The sequence below is a fragment of the Nyctibius grandis genome, chromosome 7 (assembly GCF_013368605.1).
Source record: "Nyctibius grandis isolate bNycGra1 chromosome 7, bNycGra1.pri, whole genome shotgun sequence".
NCBI classification, from domain to species: Eukaryota; Metazoa; Chordata; class Aves; order Nyctibiiformes; family Nyctibiidae; genus Nyctibius; species Nyctibius grandis.
In genome coordinates this window covers 11,146,741-11,172,534 of record NC_090664.1, presented here as the reverse complement: position 1 = coordinate 11,172,534, position 25,794 = coordinate 11,146,741, and the positions used below count along the sequence as shown (strand labels likewise).

The following is a 25,794-nucleotide window of genomic DNA, read 5'->3' as shown; positions in this document are numbered from 1 at the left end:
CATCCCACCCTTATTCCAGAAAGTGCTACGTTAAACCAAATGCCCATCCCATGTCAAACATTCTCCTACCTGGTAAGTAACCATTAGAGGATGCATAGGGAAGAACATAGTACAATGGCAAACATAACAATAAATAATGGAACTCTCCTTATCTTTAAGAGGTTCAAAACCTTCTTTATATCAGAGGGCAGACGCTTTGTGTTTAATAATGCTTGATGGGTTCCAGCTCACCCCTCCCTGTGAAACTGGGCAGGTGCTTTATTAAAGCATGTGAATTTTTAGTACCAAGAACATCCTGCAACAAGGCGTTTAATAGCTTAACTACGTGCTGTGAGAAGAACCACTTCCTCTTGTTTGCTTTTAATCTTCTGATAATTTGTGCATCTTCTCAGTCTGTTCCAAAACAAGAACTATCATACTCCATTATACTATCACACCTTGCCTCAAGCAACTCACGCTTTTAGCTTCCTCCCTTACTAGCTTCAGTTCAATCTTGCTCAAGTTCTAGTCTTGTCACTCGTTTTACAGAGGTTATTCCACAGACTTTAGCATTCTTCTCACCTTTCTCTACACATTTTCTGGTTTGTTCTATCCTACTTTGTTAGGCCAATTTGGTTTGTTTTTTTTTTTTTTAACAACTACTGAGCACTGACATAATGTTTTCATGTAATGCTTTATTATAGTTGTATAATGTTCCATGATACTGACCTAACCTCCCAAAATGCAGGCTGATGAAAAATACTCCATGTACACACATAAACCACCTAACCTTAACCTGTATGAAGCAACACGGGAGATATTAATCAACTGTGTCTCATATGACTGTGTGACTCCAGAGCCTCAATCCTAAAAGGATTGCAAGCATCAAAAAAAAAAAAAACAAAAACAAACCCCAAACCACCCCACACAAACATGCTTTATAGAACTGCTATCTCCACAGCACCCTAATCAGACTCTTCCCTGCTTCTAGATTAAAGAAATAAAAAGAGCACACAAACTTACGAAGACAACTTTCTTAAACTGCCACTAGGATATCACCCCTCCTTACAAATCTGGTTTACCCATAATGCATTCTGTAGTCAATACCTTATGCTAAACTAAACATTTTTAGAATCCTTACATTTTAAAAAAACGTAGAAGTCGCATCAAAAAAACAAACCAGACAGCCATTCCCTATGCAAGTGAAGTTACCAACAACACAAACTCCAGTGCTTAAGTTTTTACGGACCGTTTCTTTCCTGAACGTTAAGTCAAACCTCAAGATTTACATCACTATTCACACAAATTCATCACATCCTACAAATCTGGCCCAGATCATGAAACACCTTTAGTCTCTGAGGAGGAGACATGGCTTTAAGAGAGATTTTCTGTTAAGTCTTAGATTCAAAAACAACACCTGCACACAAGATGGAGCTTTCTTACTGCATGGCAAAACCAAAGTTTTGTTACTGGAAGAGGTAAGGAAGATGGAGGTAAAAAAGCCTCAGTCAATTTTGACTTAGGTTTTATTTCTTAAATTCAAGAAGGTTCCACCCCTGGCAGAACAAAAGGGAGACAGCAAACCCAGCCAGATATAACAGAATGTAACTTGTCTGAATTTAAGTAACTACAACACTCAGCAGTAAGGAAAGATTTATACATTAATTAGTTTGTTCACTTGGTACATTCTCAACCATCTTTGTACAAACTCAACAAGCGATTTATCTCTAAATGACAGAATACACATAAACATCAACCTGTCAACAAAATTTCAGCAAAAGTCAGTTATGCTTAAGCCATGGAGAAATACATCAGACAGTAATCAATAGGATAAAAGCTTACAGAAATGGAAGATAAACTATGCTTACTAACATTGCAGCCCCATTAGCCGAAACAAAATTAATGCAGATTCATTAACAGTTTAACAGAAAGTCTCCACAATAGCAAACCAACTAACTTTTAATTCCGTGGTTTTAAAATAAATCTTAGATGCACACACAGCCTGAAGTGAACATATGAAAATTAAGAATTGTTCAGTAGTAGCAAATGGATGCAAAACTGTCATAGTGCATATAAATACAAACCTTGATTACAATTTAAATATGCTACCTAAAGGATCGCAGTTGCTATACCAATACTTTTCAGCGAAGTAGTTTCTTTTTCTCCGTTTCTCTCTAGAGGAGGAAAGCAGAATTTTGAAAGCACTTAAAGATCAACTAAGAGTGCAGTTTCACAAGGTACCAGCTTTCAAGCTGAAGCCTCTTTGTGACCCTTTCTTTGCAGTTGTCTCCTTAGTTACATCAGTACAACTTTTGGGGCTAACTATAAATGGAATCACACAAAACTTCCACATGTAACACATCTACTACCATCACACTCCACATCAGGGTTAGTTTTAATGACAGATCATTTCAGTGATCCAGTTTACAATGTGAACTCTTGAACATTTTTACCAAATGAAGGACCTGCAAACTGCAGCATGAAACAATTAAAATTTCAACCAGCCATACTTTGCTAGCAAGCCAAACTACAGCCTGAGGAAAAACATTTAAGGGACAGTTACATCACAGAAAATATTTACCTGTCTTTCTTTTAATTCACATTATTTCAAGTCCTTTATAAGTTTATTTTTCAGCATTAGAGAGTCTGGGTTTTATGGCTGGTGAGCTTACTAACCATTAGCAGCATTTAATCCATGTGACTAATTATGGTTTTAAAAATGCAGTTTTCCCTAACTATACCAGGCTTCAGCTACGCCCCCAATACTCATTTTATGCACTGTAGACATTTACCAGCAAATAGATTCAGAACAGATCCTTCCTTCCACAAAAGCTCGTACACCCTATCCCACAAAATACTGCAAACAGCCTCTGTAATGGAGATCTGCAGAAGCCGTTTTGTAATATCACACGCATCCTATTAAGAGGGTTAACAACAGTACTGTGATTCAATCATCTCTAAAAGATGGATGAATAGATCTCTAATAGATCTGTTTTTCTAAACAGCATGTTTCAGAAATATTAGTTTTTCTTTAAGCAATTCAACCTGTCCAAAAAGTTTCATTAGATTACACATTACATGTAAGACCAGCCTAGTTCATCTTACCTTAATGTGTGTATTAGCTTCTTACTTTAGAAAATGAAGACTCAAGGTCCCATTTCAACAAAATGTTGTAATACTATCAATGCAAAAACTTCGCTGCATTAACAGGCTAACAGACAACAAAAGCTGAAGTAATCTTCACTGGGACTCGTCCATCCACAGACAGCTAACCATTCCTGTCTCCCTTCACAATAAATGGAGATTCAGTCAACACAGGTAAGAGTCTATGATAAAACAAATTGCACCCTAAAGCAGATAGCTAAATAGATCAAATGAATCATTTCTTAAAAGCACACACTTTCATTTTCTGTAACAGGAGTTTAGGATGACTAGTTCAGTGGATGTACACATTATACACATCCACAAGATAGATTAAATAAGTTTCACCCTGTTTCTCCTTTTGCTCTCTTTTGTCTCAGATGAATAAAAGCATCTACACCAATTATTTATTTACTACACAATTATATGTTGAGACTTATGTTGCTATTTTTCCTAGAAACAGTAAACCAAAATGACATAAACTGATCACAGAGATCCAGAAGCAATTTTTTTACTCTGAAAGCAATTTGTACAAATCATTAGTATCCGAGAGCAAACTGAAGGAAATATCAACTCAGTATACAAACTGTGCAAGTATAATTTTTCACATTTTTTCCAATATTTCCTATCAATTTTTATCTGCTATCTTTCCGTAAGATACTTTCACAGCCTCATCCATAAGCTTTTAAAAAGAGTCTATCTTTGTTACTATATGAGCCACTACTTATATGTGATGATGTTATACCTTCACCAGTATGTCAATCTACTTTCCCGAGAGGGCTTTCCATCACTTTTCCTTTTTTATAAGGGAGAGCCAACACACTAGAAACAGGTACAAAGCATTGTAAGAGTGAAGTGTGAAGAACTTACACACTTAATGCATACCACATGGTCTGGAAACTAGTCATGACCCAATTCCTCCAGAGTATTTGAAACTTTTTAAGTCTCCTACTACCCAATATTCCTTGAATATTCAAGACACAAGATGGGACTTAAGATCCCAAGAACCTGTATTCTCCCTTTGCTTCCACAGAGAGGTGTCACGCTCCAGCAAAGCCCTTCTTCCCCCACCTTCCTGTGACCTAAGCCTTCACAACTACCATTCAAAGGTACACAAAGAAATGACATCAATCTATACCTGCCCTACAGCCAGACACTTTGCAGATGCAGCATTCTTGGGGCTGGGGACGACACGACGCCAGCGGGGGCAGATGGATATGACACACAGGGGGAGCGGCGTTACAACGCAGCCCTTATGTACACAATGCTATCTAATGCTTTATTTTCCACTTTGCATGACTGCACCACAGCATACACACATATCTTCCCCTTCACTGATGACAAACCCCATAAACTTCCTTGCTTCTGACAAGTCCCACAATAAAACACTACAGTAGATTTTTCAAGGTGTACATGCACTTCTTTTATTTTCATATGAGGTTGCACTGTCATCTCCCACAGCGTCAGCATCCACCTCATACTGTGTTACTAAAATGTCAAGCTGTTTAAGCAAATCTCTCTACCATTCAGCTTGCTACACCTAAAATGATAAAGATAAGAGTTATCAAGTAGTTATATGTTCCAAATATAAAAAGAAATAACATGCACAATTTAATGGTGTTACCTAGTTTTAAATAGTCTTCAGAATTTTGCTCTGAAAAGATATGAGAGCTGCCAATTGCTGATGAAGCTTTGCCATTAAACATTTGGGAAGCCTGTAGTGAAATGTTAGTGCCTTCATTATTTTAGAACGTATTGCAGGCAGAGCTACTGATGCTCAGCCTTAACTCTTCTTAGAAACCAGAAAAAAAAACAAAATGCTAACAAGAATGCTTCAACTCTAAGGCCCATTATTCAGTGAACAGCCAGCAGCAGAAATATTTGGCAAGCCAATAAACTTAATAAAACATTGCTCCTGGACCTATAAACAAAAGGTTGGGGGGAGGGGGGTAGCATTATAGATTTGAGAAGACATAGAATTTAATAATATTATTTTGTAACAGAAAATTATGAGAGTCTGCATGACCTGAGCTCTAAGAGCAAGATTTTGATACAGCTCTGATGTGTGAGAAAAATTAAACTTAAAAAAATATGATGCATGATTCAGGATATCATCAGTTAAAGAATACATTTATTTCTTAGATAGGAAATTTCCAAACTTTTAGACCTACATATTGCTGTCTACCATCCTATTTTCTTGAAGATTAGTACGGTTAAATCAAGCATGGAAAGTTTAAGCTTTCCTCTTTCACATTGGTTTGCAAAGCTGTGGTAAGTGGTTTGCAGAACACTACTAAAGAGCAAACAAAAATTTCAGAACTGTGTTGTAGAAACTCCACTATATAGTTGACATCTTTGTGAGAATTATCTTAAATACAGACAAGTGAAAAAAGCCACTGGATCTGAACTGGTCCTTCAGGACCCCCCACTTTAAAAGTCAAGAACGTATATTTCCTTTTTCTTTCACAAGTAGGTGAATGAGAAAAAAAAAGAAAAACCAGACAACACTGAAGTAGGTATATATTGCACAGTGCAAAGCAATAGGAAGATAGTAGTAGTAATAGCAAGATTATGATTACAGACAAGGTGCGAAAGCTATTAAGACAACAGATGTGCTATGAGTGATCCAACTATGATCCATTGACAAACCCCTCATTAGTAGTCACTGGCATTGGTTCCAACTGCCTCTAGTTGTGAAATGTGTTAAAAGCCCAAGATACTTTCATACCCATGCTGATAATCGCTGCAGTTCACAAGGCACTTTCCATTTCTAAGTGGAGGTATTACACAAGACAAATGCAATCTGCTCTATGGATTTGAGAACTCAGCAATAGCTTTACACCATTTAAAGTCCTCACACCAGCTACAGCTCCAAAAGCAATTAATTTCATGTTGTTTCTCTTTTCCTCTTGTGCCTACTCTCAAAGTCCAGTATGTAGCTAAACAAATAAAAAAAGTAATACAGACACCACCACCCTGTTCACATATCAGATGCTTCAGCAATACACCACTTAAGATCTAAAGCTGCTCTTAAAGTATTATTGCAGCGGAAGAGGAGAATACCAGACCTTCCCAAATGGCCACGTCCCCTAAATTATCTTCTGCAAAGTAGTATGCAATAACATATTTTAAAAAGGACTTGCTCCAAGTTTTGTGATATCTGCTAGTACTTTCTTTTTGTATCTGTAAATCAGTTATAAAACTTCATCAGACCTTGTGATGTCATGACACATTAAAAAATTAGTTTCAATTGAAATGACCACATTTTGCAGTTCCCACTGAAAGAAAAATTTCTTCTCAGCTACAGGAAGTTAACATGGGTATCTTAGTTACAGACATTCATAAGCCTAACCAATCAAGATCTGGTATCAAAGAGGTCTGAAGATCACAGAAACCAACAAGCCTTTCAGTCAATCATCTTATAAGCAACAGAGATAACTCATGGTAGTTGGACTCCCTAGCCCAAAATTATACTTTTCCAAGCTTGATAAGCAGTATCAAAGTAGCTTCTCAAAAGCTTTAATATTCTAAATGTCATCACACTTTCCTTCCCCCCCACCAATAACTAGGAGCATGAGACTGATGAAGAAATACTTTGCATATCAGACAGAAGTCATATTATTATGATTCATGATGGTATCACTATCTTTCAGACAGGACACTACATCTTTATTTGCAGAAAACCTACTGCAGGAACTTTGCAGAAAACAGAAAACTGATTTTTATTCTGCCAATCTGGACTCTTTTAGAGGAATCGCCTCATCTACTCCACATTCATGAATTCTCAGAATTGTTCCACCTTTTTCAAGTGTCTGTTTATTAATGTTACCACATAATTTTCTCATGCCAGACAGTGTAGCAAAGACCACTAACAGGAGCTCTAAACATTCCACTATTGATCAATGAACACCTCAGTGTGGCTTAACATTTTAATGTTACCACTGTTGTAACACCTAACATCATCTTTGTTGCATAAATTCAGATCACAAACATGATTTTTATTCTGTATCAAGTGAGGTGAAATCATCAAACACTGGCTCAAATATGAGTATTCAGATGCAAATATGTGCACATACTGTTAGTACCTATTACAAGCAATAATAATTTCTATTAAATCTCTTAAGAACCATCTCTGATCCCAAATGTCAGACAGCTCCACTTGTTTAGCAGTACATCTGGTAACATAAAACTTAAGTACTGAATTGACTTAAGCTGCCTCTGAGATAATGACATTTTCCATCTAGGATACAAGCTACTTAAACCTTAAGAAACAGATCAACCCCAACCTATGGTTACTCAGTTTCAATACTTTATCCTCATTTATAGCATCCTAAATTAGTTAGGAACTGGCAGACACCTGACATTCACCATGCTTCAACATGAACTAAAATTATACAAGTCTAGGCTACCATCTTATCTCTCAAGTAAAGTTGGTTTAAGTCCAGTCGTAACTAGATAGGAGAATGCTGCAGAAAACACCGAATGATATATGAAGAGTAAAAACCAGCCTGTCAAATTCAGTGCAGCATTCATGCCCCAACACTGTTGTAGGAGATCACTGTACTACCGAGAGATTCAGCTTTTCAGAAAGTGAACGTGTTCTGTTTCACATTTCACATGTGTAAAAACTACACAGCACCTTTTCCTCATTAAGTTCTTAACACTGGTGACTTAATCAACTTATGTGTACTAGAACTCTGCCAGGGTAAGTTATCCTAGAATTGCAAGTGAATATACAGTTTTTCAAATCCTCTTAAGCTCTTACATAATACTGTTATGTGTATTAAAACAACAGCTACTTTACGTTATTACAGAAGCTGTAGCATTCCAGTTAGGTGCTTGAAAGTAGTGTGACAAGGAAGATGCACACAACCTCACAGGTTACTGAAGTTAAGAGCTTATGGAATTTAAAATCAGTATATTCATCATAAACTGCAGTTCAGCCCTATATACAAAAGGCAGTGTCCCTGACCTGAACCATGTTTCATTGCTTTCTTATTTTAAGATATAATTAGAAAACACTATTAAACAGGACTGGACAGAAGTTCATCAAGAAGTTTTACAGCTACAGCATTTCAGTGGAATTTTGAAAGCAGACAAAATCCAAGAAAAGTGCATTTTTGCACGACAGACACATTCTGAGGAAAAAAGCTAGCTGCTAGCTGCACCAGGATACTGTGCCCTTGAAGGCAAGGCAGGCAACAAAGCCAGACAAAGGCGCTAGTTTGGCATTACAGTTGCTAGTGGGATAAAAAGGGCAATGATACACTGAAGGTGTAGACTGCAAACGAATTACTCAATTATGATATCAAAGGCAGGGAGTTACAGCCTTAAAGACACCAGGTTGGTCAGAACCGTGCACAAGGAAGATGACTGCTGCAAGTACAAGAATATCTGCAGTAGCATCTTAACATGCACACTCTTAACATGCTATTTGTTTAAAATAATCAGAAAGCAGACTATGTATTTACAGTGCAACCACCCACACCATATGGGAATATCGGTTCTCATAGCAAGATGATCGAAGGAACATCAGTAACCTGTACAGAAATTTCAGTATCCAAAACTCAACCTGTACTTTCTTGCTTCTCAGTTGTGTAAAAAGAAAAAAAAAAACACCCAGTTTATCCCTAAGTCCACTTAAGATGTCATCTTCCCTTTTCCCTGTTTTTGTTGGAAGTCTCAGGTGTAGGTCACAAAGATTCCCTTAAAAGAGCCAGATAAATGTGCTGTCTTAGATGACACCTTGCCTATCAGGCACTAATCCAGCATTCAGGTTAGCTTCTGTTCCCAATCACTTGAAAAATCATGCCATCATTCTATTATTTTCCTGGTCATTCAGAATATTCAAGAAAAATGTGAGACAAGACCAGACTTTCTCCTCCTTAGATTTTATTGTTAAAACCTCAAATCTGGATTTTTTTCATGTACTAGAAGTAAAAGGGGCAAATACTAGTTTCTTTAAGCTAACATTTCAACAACATGTTCCACAAAGTAAAATTTGATTGCACTATGTAGCAATGACTGTTAGTTCTTGTAAGTCTGTTTCAGATTCCTTCTTTCTAAGGATCAGCAATAGTACCAAAATAACTACCGGTCGAATTCCCACTTTCTGTGATATAGCTATCAAAAACCCACCACCACTCATTAACCCAGTTCCTAATGGTGCATGCCTTGCAAGAACTGCTTCATTCTAACATAATAAACATTTGCTTGTAAACACTTTTATATAGATCTCATTTTGCTGAGATTCATTAAACTGGTCCTTCCCCAGAGCCTGAAGATCTAAATATAACCATAATAAACAACTCCAAAAAGCAGCCTATATGACTAAGTAGTGACTGCACTACAGAGGGCAGGCGTAAGCAGATCTGCATGCAATTCATTCATACTAGATGGCTGTAAATCATACAATACACTTCAGCTGCTCCAGGAACTGCAATGGTACCATTGAGGAAACCACTTCTTTGCATATCTACTCTTAACAAGCTCTTGAAAGCAAGATGATCAGTAAGAAACTATCTACGTGTAAGCAAAAACACAAAGTTTTTTATATTTCCATATCCCATATAAAGCTTTCTCCTTCACAGGTGTTCCAGCATCACTCACCAATAATATCCAATTGAAAATAGGTCACATTTGTCGCCAACCATCCTCAGGCCAATATAGCCTTTTTCCCCAGTGGATGTTCTCTGATACTTTATTCAGTCTACTTATTAAAAAGAAAAAAAAACACCACCACCAAAACCAACCAATGTCCTTCAGCTATTACCAAGACTGTACATCAACCACACACATCTTTAAAAGTCATTTTCCGTAAATTTACCTAGTGGAAGGGCCATCTGGGTGCCAAAACCCACCTAGCAAAAAGCACAAAGACCTCTCTCCAGGATTTACCTACTTACCCGACCGATTTCTATAGTAACCTGACAGCAGTAAATTCAATGCAATAAGTGCGTTGCCAGAAGCAATACGCGTATCGACAAAGAGCAGGGGATGCTCGTGCTCTCGGCCTCTCTCGGAGCACCCTCCGGCCCTGCGGGCAGAGAACACGCCAGCTCGCCTTCTGAGCGAACCTGTCGGCTCCGAGGGGCTCGATGCACCGTCACCCCCGCAAAACGCACCCGTGACCGGACCGGCTCTCGAACCGCAGGGGCTTTCGCCTCGCTTGTTCATCTTTCCGCCAAGCGACAGAACAGAGGCGGCGGAGCTGGCGGGGGTGGCGAGGGGCCAGCCGGCCGCCGCTTTCCCCGCGGTGACCCCGCGGTGCGCGCACGCTGCTCCCGGGCGGGCGGCGAGGGCGCACGCGGCCGCGCGCGGGGTCAGCCGGCAGCCGCGCGGCGGGGCGCCGGTCACACGCGCGGCTGCCGCCGCGGGGACGTGCGGCACGGACACTGCCTCGGAGGGGCACAGGGCTCGCGTGGGGCACGCAGGGCTCTGCCGCACCCGAGCCGGGGCACAGGAGGCTCCCGCCGTCCCCGGAGGAACGCCCGCTTCTCCCTTCCCCCCAAATCCCTCTCCTCAAGCCCCGGGCGGCACCGACACAACCGACCTTCGGCGGCCGGGAAACGTCCCCCCACCGCCTCCTCCTGTGCCGAGGCCGCCATTGGGCCGGCCGCGAGGAGCTCGGCGGGCGAGGCCGGCTCCGGGAGAAACGGAAAAGCGAAGGGAGGGGAGGAAAGCAACCCACCACACCCCACCGGGCCGGCCCCGTCCTCACCGGCCCAGCCCAAGCTCAACCCGGCCCAACCCCACCGGCAACTTACTGCCTGCAGCAGCGGCGTCTCCTCGGGCCGCCGCGCCCCGCGCCGCCCCCTGCATGGGCAGCACCCGCCGCGACCGACTGCCCTCGGGAGCGGCGGCGGGGACGGGGAGCGCGGCGGGAAGGGAGGGAAAGGCTCCAAGACCCCAGCGGGGAACCTCGGCTGGGCCGCGGAGGCTCGAGGGCGGCTGCGGCGACTCCTGCCCCGCGCCTGGCTGGCCGGGCGGCTGGCGCTCCGCCGGGCCCTGCTGCTGCGGCGGCGACTCCGACACGCAACTGACAACAACGGCCGCGGCGGCTCTCGCAGAGCCGCGGGGGGGGGGGGGGGAGCGGGGCGGGGGCGAGGCGGGGCAACGGACACCCGCGCGAGCCGCTGCGCCTGCGCGGCGGCGGGGAGGCCGCGTCATTGCCGTCACGGCGGGCCAATGGGGGGGGGAGGGGAGGGGAGAGGGCGCCTGAGGGGAGGGCGGGGGGGCAGTTTGGGGGACGGTGGGGGTCGGCCGGCGGGCGGCACCCCGGGGCAGGGCCTGCGCTCGTTCCAGTGTGCCCTGGGCTCCGGCTTCCTAAAGATCCCGGGCAATTCGCCCTGGAAATGGCAAAAACGAGAGGGGAGGGCGAACCCTTGAAGGTCTGGGGAGAGGGCGAAGCCCGCGGGCCTGCCGCCTGGGTGGCGGCCGCTCTGCCGCTCGTTCACGGCCCCGTCTGGAGGGGATGCTGGGCTGGAGGGCTAATTAACGTGGGAAGTAGCCGCGCCTGTGTTTCCTGGCTGATCGGATCGCGAGTGTGGGGGGGTAGAAATAACAGCGTATTAATGAGAGTATAGAGATGGTGCCCCGTGTGTCCTGGGCAGCTCGCCGAGGTCGCGAGGCAGGCTGCCATTGGGTTGTGAGGAGGAGGAGGACAGGATCGAGATGGGTGGTGGAGGTCGGCTGGAAGCAGGGGTAGTGAAAGGGAAGGGTGACTTTGAGGCTAGTAGGAGAAAATAGGCCAGGGAATGAGCCCGGCAGGTGTTTCAGAGGGAAACGGCTGTACGTGTAGTGAAGGGGAGGGAAAAACCTCGAGTGAGTGTGCTACCGAAGGGTTCGGGCTCCTGCGTGCTGAGGGGTGTGAGCAAAGCAGTTGCTGGGAGCATCAGAAATAACACAAGGCTTTCCTTCGAAGGTCAGGGAAAGGAAATCTTTGAATAGCCAGGGAAAGGAAAGTCTTAAAAGTGGCACTTTGCAAAGTGTCCCTTTTTTCAATTATGCTGAAGCCCAGTTTTAAGAAAATGTTTGATAAATCCTTTTTGGTTTTCCCCATGCTTTGACAAAATTTAGATGTCATTCCTTCGTGAATAGCTTATATTACAGTGTACAGCAGGGAATATTGAATTAACCTGGCATTTCTCAGATTGAAACCAATCATTTATGAATAAACTCAACTAGAAAGTACGGTTCAGAAAATGTCTAAACTGAAATAGTGTGATCATATGTAAGAAAAAGGACCTCATGATTCCATATTTTAAGGTTTCAAAAGAGAAATAGAAAAAAAAAAAGACATCAGGATTTCAGGATATGTTGATTCTGATCACTGCTTCCTAATGAGAATGAGAATTTCTTCATTTTGTCATCATTTAGACCATTCAGTCAGCCTGATTCTCTACTCTTACACCAATTTGACACCAATAAAACACAACTGATTGCTGAATTTACAAGATGGATCTGATGTAAGAGGTTGCAATAACCAGCTCATCACCTCTAGCTGCCTGATCATCACTGATTTCTCAAGTCTGGGTTTGCACCAGTGTGCAGCACACACCACTTGGATTTCTGAGCCTACTACGATCAGAGGACGCCTAATGTTTATGGCTCTGTAAAACTTAAGCCTAGATTCTGTCTCTCACTTTCTAGTTAATAATAGCTATGATTTCCACTTGTTTTTCTGTTTGAGTTTCGTTCGCATGTTGGAAAAGGCGCATTCTTACAAAGATCATACACATATGAAAGTTGAAATGATGCTTCAGTTCAGTGCTACTAAGCCTCCCTTTGCAAAATGTTTTGGCCTAAAGGACTTTTTTTATATTTGCTCAAAATCACATTATCTGTTGCACTGCCACACAGGGTGTCGCGCTCAGGTGTACTCAACCATTCAGAGTGTTCGCGTGTGTGTTTGCTTATGTGGGAGAACAAGTGGGTGCACAAGGATACATTTACAGAAAAAAAAAAAGAATATTCTCACCTGCGATATTGCTGTTGTGAGATACTATACTTTGGGTCACTTGTATAATACAGTAGTTCTTTTACTCAATGTGATGAGTCTTTGTAGATGAATGTGTGTGAGACTAGAAGAGGATGGTCAAGGATACAAGCAGCACTTAAGGGAAGACAACAGGAACTGGAAGGAGTCTGGCAGTCACAGTGGGCTGGAATTCAGTACAGGCTGGTTTGCCTTTTTCAGGCAGTTTCATTACTGCTTACACTAGATTGCACGCTGCTGGGGTGAGACCGATAGTGTTCCCCCAACAGGCTAACGTAAATCTCCTGTCACACATACAGTCACTTAACACTGGGCTTTGTCTTCAGTGGCACAGGGCCTTGTTTTGGTTTTGTGAAGTTTTTTGCAGTGAAAACTTAATTAACATGGTAGCTACACGTCTGTAAAATGAGACAAGCTGCAGCTAGGTTGCTAGGGGAGGTCAGCACTATGCTGCTGCTTTTGGTTGGCCTTACCTGGTTAACCTGGCAATAAAAGTGCCATGCCTTGTCTCCACATCGGTTTTAAAACAAGATACGTGTTAGCTATGCCACAGCAAAACACACCTCACCCGTCAGCCATAGCCTGAATGTATTTGTCTAGGAAAGGTGACAGCAACAGCCTCACGCATCTCTTTGAGGGGTTGCTCATGGCATATATGCATCCAAATCAGACCAGACGACATTCGTCTTTGCTAAATCCAAGCTTAGTCTACTGTAGAAAGAAAATGGTAGATAGTATTTGTTTTTACAGAAGTCTTACTGGCTTACGTTAGAAACAACCTTTTTATATGATACTAAAAGTGTAAGCCATCTGTGAAAAGTATGGAGTATATAAACACCTATGAAATTGTTAGTCTACAGTATTTGAGAAGGGATACATTTTTCAAAAGATGAATCATTATGGTTCACCTGTTTCAAAAATTAGGCTACTACTTAATGTAAATTATTTTGCACCTTTCCAATGAGATGTGTTTGAAATGCAAAGTAGTGAAAATGTTGGGGTGTTTCGAAGTGCATGAGGCTTAAATAATGACTTCGGACCAGCCTTTGTCAGTCTGTCCATTCTCCCTAGTAATTCCCAAGCCCACCAGTCAAATCTGAATGAAAGGGGTAGATATCTCCAGAATTACATGTTTTCATAAGTGGCATGAAAAGAGGGCTAGGTACTGGAGAGTAACCTTACCTGTACTCCCTGTACAGCAAAAGCTGCAGCGTGAGCTCACCCTTTATTAGTCACAGGAGAATCCACATGGATGAGCATGGCTTTTTCCCCTCAGGGTGGAAAAAGCTTCAGTCAAAATTCACACTTCATTAGACACTGGATAATCTGAGCAAGAGGCTCAAATCCATAGGCTTCATTAGTTCCCTTTCATTATTAAATTATTAACAGTTTCCCTGACAAAGCAGAACAAAGCAGCTGCCTTTGGACAGATATAGAAGAGTACAATTCATACTGAAGCGTATGCAGGACAGGCAGATATTACATTTCTTAATAGTCTCGGTGCTTGCATTTGGACATTCTGTACATTTCCACCATCAGAGTAGCTAACTCAGGTTTCTGGGCTGATGCAGAAGCTGCTGCAGGTGTCCAAAGGACTCACATACTGTCTCTTTTCTGAGGTCAAATCTCAACTAGAGTTAAGATTTGCAAGGGATCTCAAGAGCAGCAAGAAGAGCTTCTACCACAACTCCAAGAGTAAAAGACTGAAAAAGGAAGACGTGGGCTTGTTCCTGAACGGGGCAAATGATCTAGTAACAATGGACACAGGTAAGGCTGTGGTACCCACAGCCATCTTTGCCTCAGACCTGCCAACAGGGTCTCCCAGCTCTCTGTGCTTAGGATTCAAGGAGGAGAACTACCAGCAATGGGTGAGGATCAAGTCCGGGATTACACGGGAGAACTCAACCCATAAACATGCGTGGGATCATAGAATCAACATTGGGGGATCGAAACAAAAGAGCCCAAAGGGAAACTGTTGGCTGATTAGCCTCACTGCAGCCCATGTGGAAATCGATGTCCTCTTGGAACACTTTTCTGGGCACAGGAAGGAGAAGGTGATCAGGAACAGCCAGCATGCATTTACCAGGGGTGAATCATGCCTCACCAACCTGACTGCCTTCTGTAATAAAACGACTGAATTTGTAGATGAAGGGAGAGCAAAGGATATCATTTACCTGGGCTTTTGCAAGGCTTTTGACACCGTCGGCCACAATCTTGTATCCAAATTAGGACATTATGATCTGGATGGATGGACAACCACATGGGTAAAAAACTGTTTGGATGATATGGCTCAGAGGGCAACAGTTAAGAGGCTATCTGGAGGCCAGTAAGAAGTGGAGTACCATAGGGGTCTATCCTGGGACCTGACCTTTTTAATGTCTTTATCGATGCCTGGAGGTGATGACAGAGTGCCCTCTCATCAAGTTTGCGGATGACAGCAAATTGGTGGGACTAGTCAACGTGGTCAAGGGTAGAGCTGCCATCCAGAGAGACTCAGGCTGGAGGAATGGGATGACAAGAACGTCATGAAATTCAACCAGGACAAATGGTATCTGGGACAGACTAACACTCTGCAGGGTTACTGGGGTGGGGAGCAGCTCTGCAGAGAAGGGCCTGGGGTCCTGGGGGACAGCTGGCTGAGCCCGAGCCACGATGAAGGCTAAGAGCACCCTGGGCTCTGTCAGCAGGAGCACAGCCAGGAGATGGGGGAAGCGATTACCATCCTCTACACGGCACTCAGACCACATCTGGAATACTGTGCTTTTCCACCACCGCATAGTTGCTCCACTGTGCTGCAGGTCTTTCCAAAATGTCTCTCATCACTCCAGGAAGGGGAGAGGGGCACAAACACCCACCCACAGCCTGTACTGGGGCAAGAGAGACACAAAGCAAGGCCAGGGGTGCTTTAGTGCTGTGGAGGAAGAAGGTGTGTGCTTCCTGCTATGGGTGGAGAGCAGCATTATCCCGCTGGTGCCAAGGACAATTAGAGAGTTGCTGCCCACTGTGAAGGAATCACATACCGTGTCCCCTAACTCCTCGCTTGCTTTTTAGTCAAAGCAACCACTCCAGCTGGTGAGACAAATAGCAGAGGCAGTGATGCAGGGGACGGGGGACCCTTGTACTGACAGAAAACTTGGGATGTGGCACTACCTGTCTTACCCCAGGCAAGAGGGACAAACATATCAGGCTGAGACCCAATGTGCAGCTTCTCCGAGTTCTGGTTAGCATGGAAGCGGTGCAGAAACTTTACCTTTCCTGTGATACCTTTGTCCCACATCTAGTTCTGGTGAGGTGAAGACCCAGTTCACAGGGTCCTGCTTCACTCAGAAAGGAACAGGACATTAAAAGAAAATCAAGCATAGAAATGATGAATGAAGTCAGGTATGATGTGACCCCCTAATGCCTCAGTTCGAAAGGATAAAAATGTGTGAATCTGGAGGCGAAAGTAGAGGCACAAGGTCTGTGGATATGCCATTAGTGTTTTAGGTGATAAACTAATTAAACATAGTAAAGTTAGGAGTGGTTCTAAGGCTGGTGATTTGCATTCCTTTTCACTTATGGTTTTGGGCTTGGCCGAAGTTATTTAGGGATTCCCAGTAACTCTTCTAGGAGAGCTGGGATAGGAAAAAGTGAGTCAGTTCCAGAAAAAAAAATTTCCTTGGTGCTAACATGTTACTTTATAGTAGTCATGAGTTTAACTCAGAAGTACTCTCTGTCTTTCTCTGTTCTGGGAAAGGTTGGGAGGCCTTTGTGCAGGACGGAGTGCCAGGTTTCCTCATGCAGGTGTCACACTGGTCAGGGAAGACTTTGCATGAACTGGATTCTCAAAATCCTCCATCACCTTGCCAGGGTAGAAGAATAGAGAATACAGCACTGACCTGGGAGGAAGAAAGGAAGGTAGGGTTTAGAAAAATTGTCCTTCTGAAGAACAAATCCGTGGTGAGAGACTCTCTGAAAATAAATGCAGAAAGGATTCTTTCAATTTCTTTATAAAATGCAGGGTTGGAATACACAAAATGGTAGGAAGTGTAGAAAAGCAGTCATATGTTTGCTGCTACAGGAAAAAAGTACACAATTCATTTGTGTTAAAATCAAAATTAGAATTCTGATCATGTGACAGATGAGTCAGCCCCAATGTTTACTAATGAAGCATAAGTGCTAATGGCTAGGATATGACCTGTATTCCACGGTGCCACTTTCATGGGTGACATAATACCATCATGTCCTAAAAAGCAAATATTTACAAGCTTTTTACAGTATTATTATTGTTACTTTTTTAAAGATATGTTCAAACATACATTACCTAATGAAGGGTCCTTAAGAGTACATACCCCTGATTTAACAGCAATAGTTTCTTCCATGCACTTAAAGAAAACTTAATTGCATCCAGCGCACTGCAGAAAATAAGAAGCTGCAATGTGGAGACCTGCAACTGAAGACCTGTAAAACTACATCTCAACGATGCAATGCCATGGGTTTAAAAATAAGCAATTTCTTGGAAGGAAAGCTTTAGAATTGCACCTTTGAGGACAATTGTAGTCATGGAACAGCAGTAGTCATGTTTTACACATCAGAATGTGTTTCCATGGAATAAATGATGTTCACCTAAAAGGACAGTGTTGCCATTTTTACAAGTGCAACATTTTAGTTTTGAAATTAAATGTTTCAAAAATTCATGTCAACAAAGGATTTAGGGGTGGGGTTTTTTAGTTTGATTTTTTTTTGTATTCTGATGAATGCCATACTAAATACCTACACATCTGCTTGTGGTGCTGCAGCAAATGCAGTCAAAATGACCTCTGCCAGTGCAGTAAAATCCAATGGTTAAAGCTGTGTAGTTAAATTGACCCCCTGGAACGAAGAGCGAAAGGCAGAGCAGCTTCCCAGGGGTAGCAGATTTTAAGTTGCACATTTCCAAGAATTCATAGCTCCAGCCCTGGCCCACGCTTCCCTACCAGCGCTGCAGAAATTGTATCCACCTACACCTCATCTTCAATCTGGCCTGTGCCTTAAAGCCTTCTGTTTTATTGGGTTTCTTTCCTTTCATTCAGTCTTCCTTTCTGGACTCAGTCTTCCTTTTCTTTAGGTGGTCTGAGAAGAATGCTATGTGTTTAATTTGTCAGATTTCTGATTTACAAAGTTACTAGTGGATGTATAGAATTTCTCCATTCAGGGTGGAAAGAAAAATAATACAGTTTTCTTATAATGACTTTGCTTTTGACACTGAGTAGGTGCGCCAGAAATTGAGGTCTCTGGGAGAGATAAAGAAAAGAACGAACCATTTTCACAGCAAATGTATCTTAGAAAAAGAAAGAAGAAATAGAAATGAGACTTCAAAAAGTTCTGTTTTATAATATCTGTCACATAATATAGTGGTTGGAAACTCAAACAACTCAAAATAACTATGCTCGTACAATGCATGATTATTTGAACAACCAAGAGGTTTACTATGTTTTATACTATCTTTGTGCTGTTACAGGCAGCTTGGATATGTTCTGTAACATTCTTCCCATTTTACAAAGAGAAACAATATTGGAGCCACATTTTTTTTAAATCTCCAGGTTTAACTGCAAATTAAAGGCAACCCCAAACATAATTGAATGCAGAACTTTAAATTCCATTTCCATGTTTAAACAATGACATTCTCTTGCTCAACCACTGGTAAATAACATTTGTTGTCCATTTACAACTAGGGTATTAAAAAAAGAAGTAAGATGTCGTGGTTCCTAATTAGAATATTCATGTGGAAGGGTTGCCAGTCTTCAAGATAAATGCTTGGATTTCTCTGTATTCTGCAGTAACTGTTTTATAGCTGAGCTGGATTTGTCACCGCCATCTCTGAAACTATGTCGACGTTTTCTTGAAGTCCTGTTGAGCCTGTTCCTGCAAACAGTCCGACTGAGAATCAAAGGGACCGTATTCTTTGAGGACTCAAACTAAGCAAGTCACATCATGAACCACTGTTGTGCTTGTTCTCTGTTCCAGAGAAAGACCAGGATTAGTCTTTCTTTAGACTCACAAGAAGAAAACGTATGTTATTTCAAGTCCCTTCACTCTACCAGTCTGAGGACTGGAAACTCAAGGGGAAAAAAAAAAAAGTTGAATTTTTTTCTCTCTGTTTGATCACTGCCTGCGAAGCAGATTTTGTCCCATGGCGCTACATCCCCATTCATTGGCAGGACTATTTTAGAAAATAATCGAGACTGTTTATTTAATACTATAATGTGTAAATGAGTCAATATTACTCACAGTGAACATATGCTTTGCTGTATTTTAGTCTCATGTCAATGCAACCCCATTATTATAAATCAAACTGAGGATCTTAGACACTACTTCAGTCACGTCTTGCTCACCGCTCCCACTGTTCACTGTAACATATACAATGTGCCATTTGTAAAACGAGCAAACCCCGACACATGATTTTACTTCATTGAACAGCTGAGTGCATGTTGGTGTAACATCAAACATGTTTTACCTTTTTTGCTTTTACTAACAAACATGCTAGCTAGCTCATGTAATATTTGTGAAATTATAGCGGATTGTTAGAAATGTATTTAAAACAGTTATAATTCACTAATATTCAAGCTCTTCAAAAGGCACTGTACAATCTTATCAGCAAGAACTAAATACTCTACTTGAGAAATAAGAGGCACATTCCTTATCTGTTGTTTGAACAAAGAAAGGGTGGGGACATTTCTCAACCAATTGCCCATTTAAAATGTTTCTAGATGGAGTCACACCTGATGGTTTTACACTGAAAAGTATAAATCACTGCAGTGAAGTATATTTAATAATGGAGCAAAACAAAAGCTACCTAAATGTAAGCCTTGGTGACCAGTCATATGTTCAATTATAATATCTTTCCTTTCACATATCGATAAAATATAACTGGGACGCAACTTGGAGAAGATTTCTTGCAGACACAATTTTCTCAACGTTTGTTTTAGATTACTCATTGCATTTTTTAGGTTTTTTACTGCTTGTTTTAAAATTACTGATCTGTTTTATCATGTCTCAAGGAAACACAAGCATGTACATGTAATAAAACTGTTATGATACTTGTTTGTGCACTTTGCATGCTAGCTGACTAGGCAAGCAATTATGCTAATCTAGCTGCTAAATGTATTTATTACTTGTGCTGGAGTTACAGCCACACCTGTCTGCCCTATCTCACACCAAGGCACAGGAGTTCAGGAACAACAGTGCTTCTTCAATCCATGGAAAACTCTGTAAGAAAGTTCATACATGGCAGATCCTTTCCACTCCAGACATTCCAATCCCCAAATATTTGATCTTTAGGGTATTTGATCCACAGATCATTGGGAAGGACTCACTGCTGAGTCATGGACGGCATTTTGAAATTGCTAGGACGGCTTTTCAGTCTTTGGTGGATCCAGGGACTTGTGCTAAAGGAGTCAGAGAAATGTGACTGGAAAGAAGTTCAATTGTGTTGTGTCTCCCATAATTGTGTGGGAAATTCCACTGTTCTGCCCTTACTGAAAGGGTCTTCAGTTCTCGTGGTAAGAGACAAAGGATCTGAAAAGGGTTAGGAATCACGCTGCCAAGGAGGGCAGGAGTAGTTGTTTTCTTCTCTTCACATTCCCCTCGTGGGTCACACACAAAGTTTTAGCTCTCTTCTGAGCAAACCCAGTGAGGATGGGGTTGGAGGTGCTGGGATACAGAAAAAGAGCAAATTTCAAGGGAGGCGGTAAATTGTATTTCCCAAGAGATGCTAAATTGGTTCCCTTGCCTAACAGTCAGAGGAGGCAAGGACAAGCATTGAGTCTGTAGGGATCTTCCTTTGTAAGCACCTTGGAGGTACAGTCTAGTCCTAAAGCCCAGTTTTGTCAGGGCTAGATTCCACATAAATCTGACTACTAAGTGTTGACCACCGGTGGACACAAGTGGCTCTGTGCTCAGAGCCCTGCTCACATCTCTGGAATAATTACTCAGAAGCCTTTGGGGTGCCAGCCAATGGAAAACAGTAGGCACAGGGATTTAGGTGGAATTTAGGCCAGCAGAATCTAGGACTAAGATCAGTATTTAGATTAATTGGAGGTGCTATTCATCCCTCTCTCCCCCTCACTTTGGATAACTAGGAATCCGTCTTTTCTTTCTTTTAGAGGTCTGAACATTTACGCAACTAGGAACAAAACTATCCCAACCTCCTTTAGGCTTTCCACAATTAGTCCTGCCAACTACACTCCGGAGTTGAATCACACACCTTCTAGCAGCCATGTTCAGAGCACAACTGAGTGGCTGTCAGCTGGCCAAGCTTCCACATGCTTTGGAGTGCATCTCTGATTTCCTAGGGAACCTCACCCGGGTCCTCCTGCAATGTTCCAAGGCACCCAGGAGACATTTCATTACTGCCACTGTTCATGGTTTTGTACATCCTGAAGTAATCAACATATCAAAGGTGCATTTGCATTTTTTATTCTTACATTTCTAAAGCAGTAAAATGAATTGCTGACCATACAAAGCTGATTGTACTTCTAGCTATAAAACTCAAGAGCCTTGCTTGGAAGTTTGAAGTTGAAACTACCTTATTCACCTCACCTACGCTGCCAGTATGGGCTACTGACTGGTACTGCTGTTTTCCTTCTTACTATGTTGACCGGCAGGCCACTGCTCATCCAAGCAGCTACCTGTGGCTCTGCTCTGATTTATTTATCTGCTATTGTTCAGGACTAGTTATTCTTCAAAGGTCCAAATCTCTCTCACAGCCCATATTTCTAATGTCATCCTGCAACCGTTAAGAGCTTACCTCTTACTTTCCACGGTAGGCCAGCAGGCTGAACTTTCTCCAGTGAGTCTTTAATGTATACACAGTATCTCTGCTCAAGAATGGGCTATTTATTTCTTAAAAGAAAAAGAAGGAGGGAAAAAGAAGCGTTGGGTATTGGCGATATTGGCCAAAATCTTTTTTGTAATCTTTTTCTTCAAAACAGAAAATATTCTGTAGAGAGCAAATACTTCTGGGGAAAGCAAAGGTTTAATGAGAAAATTTTCAGTCAGTCTTCATATGCATTCATTTGTCTGTCTCTAGAGACGCTGAGACCTCTGTCACAGATGTAGGCTTGATATGCACCTTATCTTCTCTTCTCTACACATACTGGTCACAGATGTCTGAATACTACATTTTCCATGGCAGGCTGAGGCTTTAATGCTTTCCCTTGGAGGAGAGATAAGAGCCAGAACACGTGTAGACCACATTACATTTTCATTTGTAATCAGCAATGCGTAAAGTTTCTAAAAGCTGTTGACACTCGTATGATATATTCTGTCTCCATTAGAGGGATAGGGGACAGGGATACATGGTCAGATACCATTTTGTTTGCAAAGAGCTTCTCTCCTTTTACCAACCCCGAACGATTCTCCATCAATTCTGTCTCGTGTAATGAAATACACAGCCTTATCATTTTCCAGTCTTATTCCTCTTTCTTATCATTCATATTTAATGTATTTCTACCTTCTATTTTGTAGCCATTTACATTTTATTGATTCTTGGGTGCAGTTTACAAGTCAGTGATTTATTATCTTTCACTTCTTTTTGTGCTGACGGGGAACATTGCTATTTTTCTACCTCAGATATAGTGTGAGGTAAAAATATTTGTGGCTGAAACCCATCAAAATGTAAGGGATACATTTAAGCCATGCTAATTGTTATTACACAGATTTTTAGAAAAAGAGAGAAGGAAATTCATGGTTAAGGGTGACACCTCATTTTCTGCTCACGGAACTTGGTATTGCAGCATATGCAATGTATTCACTGTCACTGTTTAGAGGGCTGTGCAATGTCTGACAGAAGAGAGGACGTGAAGGATTGAGGCCAGATTTTTTAAACTTAGGTGCCAGAAGGTGGGTATCCAAATTTTTTAAGCCAAGGATGAATTCAAGAGCCTCTGAGTTTAAAAATAGGGTACAACAATGGCATGTGTGCATAAAATTAAAAATGTTTAATTTAACATAAACTGATGGAAAATGAGCCAGAATATCCCCTGCAAAGGGTTGGGTCTGGAGCAGCACTGTGGCCTGCATCACTTACCAAGTGCAGATGCTGGGGGGGGGACAGGCGAGGGGCAGCAGCATGAATAAAACTGGGGGAGGACACGACATGGGACAGGGACCAGCCACAGCCGCAGGGCACTGCTCTGTTCCCTGCTGATGGCAGCAGAGGGGAGGACTGGCGTTAGAGGTTTGCCACTCCTTCCACACTGGGCATTTCCAGAGCAAGGGTGAGATCCTCCTGGGTGCAGTGTCGTTTGTCCTGCCCTTTGCTCGTCTCTGCTTTGTAAATGAGGTATTTTGGGGACAGAATAGGAAACATAGGCTACGGTACTGCAGCTGTGTTGACAATAACCAGTCCCCTTTCTCTGGCTCACCTGATAAGGCTGGTGCTGCTGAAAACTTCACAGAGTGTTGATGGGGGGCCGAGGTTGTGATAAAATGGCTTGGCAGAAATGACGCCTGGCAAAAGTGACTTATTTGCTTAGGAAAAATAGTCTTTTCCACTCCTCGTGGAAGATGTGTGCCTGCTGTTTGTTGGTTTGTCACATGGAGGCTCTAGGTGGGTTACCATTGCACAATCACAAATCAGCAGTTTCTAGGAAGTTTCACGTTTTTGTCTGGCCAGAATGTTGCAACAGCGTATTTTTTCCCCATAGTGGGCCTTGCTATTGCTGGACAGTTATTTGTTGCTTCACAGCCAAATTGCTGCAACGTGCTCGTCTTTGGACTACATCTACAGTCAATCCAGGAGCTGCAGGCAGCTACTCTCTTACTAAACAAGGTATTTTACCATGAGCAGAAACCTTACAAGATCAGCTGTTGGTTGTGATGTGAACAGCTTGCATGGGTTTTACTTACCACATCCTTTTTCTGCTGTCGAAGAAAAGGATAGAGCACAGATTGGACCTCAAGATAAAGGAAGGACGCTTTCTGTGAGGAGCTCTCAGCTTCGGCATTTGCTCGAGGCTGTTCGAACGCTGCAGGGAGGGGGAGTGTTAATGATCAGGACAGGCTGCGAGTCTCTTCTGTTTTCCCAAGATTTCAGAAAAGATGGGGGTAGACCTGACAGCTTTCCCCAAATCTGTTGTGTTTGGAAAGATTTTTAATAATGTGACAGAAATACAATCCCGTGATCTCCAGCAACTCACCACACACAATAGTGTGTCTCTCACCAGGATTTTATTCCTGGTGCCCACTACATTGAGTCTACAGGAGGCTCTTCAGGTGCTCTAGGTCTGAGCACATCACAGCACTTGCCTTTTTCTCAGTCTCTCTCACATGTTCCTTGGTTACAGGTTCTCTCTGTCTTTCCCTTAGAAAAAATGTATAGAAATCATATATCCCAGGCTCACAGCTGCCTGCCTGGGGCTGCTCAGCAGCTTAAGCAAATTCCTTCCGTGAGCTCCAGTGCTGCGAGTGCTCCAGGGTTCCCAGTTCACCTCTCCAGCCACCCGGGACATAGGAAACCGAGGCAGATTTTGTGACTCTTCCTAAATTAAACTAGCACGCTTGCTTCTGCCTGGATGATGTTTCCTATGGCCATGGTCAGAGACAGAATATGAGTCTGGCAAAGCATTTCTTGTGTTTTTAGGTTCTACATCTAGCAAACAAAATATACTGCTCCAGGCAAAAACCAACCCCACACAACACCAGTAAGCATCTATACATATTTCCCTGCTTAAATTTCCTCACCACGTGATAGTGTTGTTTGGGTTTAAGTCTAAGGCTTCCTGAGTACACAGGATCCTCCTCTATCACTCCTCCCTGGAGAGGTTTTCTGCATCCCTTTCTCAGCTGGTTCAGCAGCTAAACCAAATCGCTCTGCTCTTCCTCTTTCCTGTCAAGTTCCCCCACGTCTCTGTAAATCTCTCTAAGTCTCTCAAGCTTTGCAGTATTTAAGATCCCAGGTTAATACCTAATCTCTTTGTCCTGCTTCTAGTGGAAGTCTCCTCTTTCAAACAGCCTCCCTGCAAATAAACTGGTTTTGCCAAGTCTCACTGTGCCATTGTCCAGCTCGATGACTATATCAAAGGAAAAAAAAATCTACAGATGGATGAATTGTCACTGCACCTGACCTAGAAATCTTAAAACCTATTGCCAGTGCTGTATTTCTAACTAGTGGATAAAGGGTCAAAAAAGGGGGTTTTGCTGAGTTGTCCAGAACACTGCGCTAAAAAGGAGCAAAGAGAACCCACTAGAAAGTGGAGTTTGTATGGATCATATGTGAGTATTTAAAATAAAAAGAAATTTACTTCCTGGTGCAACAACCTAAAGACCTCGCCCAAATCTTGCCATTGATTTCACACTCTGAACTGACAGTTGTTGAAAGTCAGTATTGGTCTGGTTCTAGAAAGGCAAGGAATCTTCTGGTCATTCAGCAACACCCAGTTAAATACAACACGTTTAGCTACAAACACTTTAAAGAGGGGCCCATGTGTCTGTTTGTTCAGACCCTCTTGGACAGCAGGAAAAATGTGGATTTCAGAGCTAGATGGAAAAAAAATGAGAAGATTCCTTAGGGCATCTCAAGATGGGGAAAAAAAAAGAAAATACATTCAAGGCACTGCTGCTCTGTTGCTGAATGAGGTCACACTTCACGCTGTATGTGGATAAAAGACAAGACAATTTTCCACTTCCCATTTCTGTTCTGTATTGCCAGGTTAATT

General features: G+C 42.3%; 1 protein-coding gene across 2 annotated transcripts in view; it reads right to left on the bottom strand.

The window, feature by feature from the left end:
• Positions 1-11,129, bottom strand: part of SNRK (SNF related kinase) — a 44,331-nt gene extending 33,202 nt beyond the window's left edge. For both annotated transcript variants that reach the window (XM_068405415.1, XM_068405416.1), the window contains exon 1: positions 10,887-11,129. The gene's annotated coding sequence lies outside the window, so the exon portion shown is untranslated. The remainder of the gene's footprint in view (positions 1-10,886) is intronic.
• Between the last annotated feature and the right edge of the window lie 14,665 nt (positions 11,130-25,794).